Consider the following 3,724-nt stretch of genomic DNA (forward strand, 5'->3'; position numbering starts at 1 on the left):
ACTTCCACCTCAGGGGATCCCATCCCCCTCCCTTCTGGCCTGGTGGTCTCACGTATGACTAAACATTCACTCATGAATAAACACTCACTCAGGTAAACATGTATTCATATCAAATAAATCTAAAATCTTGTCTGATGCTGTAGAAAAGGCTCGGTGGTTAAGAGGACTTGTTGCTCCTCCAGCAGAGCCGGGTTTGTTTACCAGGACCTGTGTCAGCTAGCTCACCAGACCTGTAATTCCACCTCTAGGGAAGCCATTGTCCTCTTCTGAATTTCCAGGTTTTAGACACACACACACACACACACACACACACAAAAAAAAAAAAAAAAATGAAAAAAAAAAAAAACAAAGAATAATATCTCTTTAGAAATAACAAGCAGACTTCCTTTGGCAGAGCATATATCAAAACTGGAATGATTCAGAGAAGATTGGCATGGACCTTGTGAAAGGATGACATGCAAATTTGTGAAGTGTTCCATATTTTAAAGTAAAATAAAGATAACAAACTACAACAAATTTTCTCTCCCAAAAAGAAAGGTTTACAAACAGCTTATCTCATGATTCTTAAAATGATGCTAGTTACCTATTATTTAATGAGTTGAAATTTTGTCTTTCATAATCACAAGGATTTAAAATATTGATGAAAATTACTTAGTATATCCACTTAAACTTTAATATAAATTATTTATGGTGTAATACATTTAATAATCAAATATATGATTTGAATTATCTTTCATACATGGGCATATTAACAAGCTTAGATGAAGTTTTAGTAGGAAACAGCCACTTTTACTAGAAGTTAAGTTAAATTTATTCTTTTAGATTTAAGAAAAACATTGGAAATTTTAAGATTTATTGATCATTTAATCATACTACTTTTAACACTTTAATTTATATTTTCCTCTTCTATTTTATCTTGTAAATTCATTATTTTAAATGGTTTAATTTTAATTATTATAATGCCTGCATAATTTATCAATGATAATTATAGGTCTTCATTATTTAATATTGTAAGGTACCAGATATGCTTTCTTTCTTTTAGTTAATTAATTTATTTTTTATTTTACATGTCAATCCCAGTTCCCTCTCCCTCCCTCTTTCCCTCCTAGATATGCTTTCTATATTTAAATCTTAATTTAATCATGAAAGGCAGATTAAGAAAGCCATATTCAATCATTCTAAAAATGGGCTAATCCTAAGCACCAAAGCTAAACTTGAACTCAAGTTTGTGTCTCTTTAATTCTGTCTTAGCCTTAACATATGGTATATATGGCATTACATCTTCATACATTTTCCACCATAAGTAGACAAAGATATTCCAAAGACAGGTTTCAACACAAAAGGGCACTAATATGGTAGATGGTAATTTTTTTTTAACTAAAATTCAAAGTTAACTAGATGTAAATGCTGTTCCATTACCAGGGCCCCATAGACTGCTCAGGCCTTGAGGGGATGGAATGAGGGTGAGGGGCATGGGAGAATAGGAGGAAGATGGAACTGGGATTGATATAAAAAAAATAAGATTATTTCTAATTTAAATTTTAAAAACTTTAAAAATCAAAGGTAATCTTATTTATTTATTTGCTAATGGAAATAATTCTGATTTGTGCCAGGAAATGCCCAGTGGTGAGAACAGAAATTGTTTGCTTTGAGAACATTAGATTTGTTATTAGTTCTACATCTTACATATTGTTATGATTTTCATTTTGATGAGGTTGTAAGATCTTGTCGTGGTATTCCCTTGTGCTCTGTTCTTGGACATTAATTATATGAAAATAGAACAATTTTCCCATACAAAGGAAAGGGATGGGACAAGAGAGGCTGACTGACAGTCTCAATTACTCTATTTCTGCGTGATACACGGGGCACTATTTGAACCTGTAGCAATTTTCTGCCATGAGGAGTATCAAAGGCATACTCCATGGATGAGAGAGAGGATAGCAGTTCCTGCGATTACACTGGCAATTGCCCATCTGCTTCAGAAGGCAGTGTTTAACCTGATGGGAATCACAGGGAAATAGTTTGATGATGAGTGTCAATGTTTTAATTTTTTTCCAGGGTGGGGACAGAGTGGAGATGGGAGTAGTTAACTATTTAGACTTACATCTTCCCTACTATCTCCATGGCATCGCAGAACAGTACAATTTTGAGCATCTCTTCAAAAAACAAACAGGAAAATGATACATTCAATGTAATGAATTAAAATATAGACTCCAAACTCTAGTATGGAGTGGCTTCAGGTATATGTCATTCTTAGTGTTCATCCATTCATTTTAACATCTATGAATCACCATTAATGCAAATGGTTTCATTTGGAAATTTTTACTTATATGTTATTTCATAGTTTATTTACATGTTACCTCATATATTATTCACATTTTATGCCTTTTAAACATGTGGATTTGGGGGATAAAATCCTATGTAGATTGAAAAGTGAAGGATGATCTTGTAAATTAGATTTCTCCTTTCTTATGTTGCTTAACTAAGGTGGCATGGTAATCTTCTAAGTTGCTATAGCCAAGTTCATAGTTTCATAGTGTAAGTCAGCCAGCTATGCAGAAATAGTATGTTTAAATGGTTTTTCTTTTACTATTGAAGAATTTCTTTTTTGACACAATCTAAAATTTTGTTTGTTTTCCTGACAAATAGTTAAGGAAAAAAAATGAAAAAAATGTGTCTTCCCTGCAGCAGTAAAACTTATGTACAAATCTATACAGCCATTTAGAATCTGTAATACCTAGCTTCCCATTAGTTCCTTGGGGGGACTTGACTATGTCAAAATTTAAACAACTAGGGAAGTTAGAGACAATTCTTCTACATTTTTCAACAGTTTCAGTAAATCCAAAATCGTCTGTCTTATAGATATTTTAATAAATTATTGGTACTAATTTATTCATACATCTAGAAAATGTTATATCTTTGAGTGGCCAAAAATGTGCAAAGAACTGCTTTGAGTTCGTGTGGATGCTTCAGTGAAAGAAAACAAAACACAAAATAAGAAAACAAAACATTCCGCACTCTCAAATAGTCCACATATTGGTGGGGCAAATAAGCACTCAGCAGGAGGAACACATCTCAAAGTAGACAGAAATAAATGCTGAGGAGAAAACCAGGAAGAGGCAAAAGTACACTGAGAAGAGGGTGTTGGAATTTCAAACACAGTGCCATTAAAAATCTGGAAGAAGAATGGAAGTGAACGAGTGTTATATCTACATAAAAACTATCACGGCATAGATAGTCTGGTACAGTCGCCATTAGCCCTACTCTGCAATGAGCTATGGAACCCACCATCACAAAGAGAGTAAATGATGCTGCTCCTAAAGGAAAGATAAGACAAAATTAAAGTCGCTTAAGAATGGAGCAGAGGAAATAGCAGTACAGAGTGTGGCCATTCTCTGTTGAGGGGCTGAATGGAGGAGAGCTGACCACAGGGGTCAGGGTACTAAGAACCATGCTGGGGTTTTAAGACACCACTTGAGAGAGATGGAAAACCTTTGGAATGTGTTGAGTGGAAGGGTGCCCTAATCTGATTTGCACTATGTCAAGGTCACTCTGACTGCTCTTCTGAGGCTTCAGTAAAAGCGTCAAAAGCACGAGTCCAGAGACCACTGCAACCATCCAGGGCAAGGGAGTGACAGTTGGGAGCAGTGGGTATCCAAGTGCAAAGTGGTAGATTATGTTCTAGATAGATACTGAAGCAAGAAAAAGGCATAGAGATCCTTTT

General features: G+C 34.7%; 1 non-coding gene across 1 annotated transcript; it reads left to right on the top strand.

Annotated features, from left to right (window-relative positions):
* Positions 1-380: 380 nt before the first annotated feature.
* On the top strand, positions 381-485 carry LOC127235443 (U6 spliceosomal RNA). The gene has a single exon (XR_007835704.1). It is a non-coding gene; the product is annotated as a U6 spliceosomal RNA (small nuclear RNA).
* Positions 486-3,724: the final 3,239 nt, after the last annotated feature.

The sequence above is a fragment of the Phodopus roborovskii genome, unplaced genomic scaffold, assembly GCF_943737965.1.
Source record: "Phodopus roborovskii unplaced genomic scaffold, PHOROB, whole genome shotgun sequence".
Taxonomy (NCBI): Eukaryota; Metazoa; Chordata; class Mammalia; order Rodentia; family Cricetidae; genus Phodopus; species Phodopus roborovskii.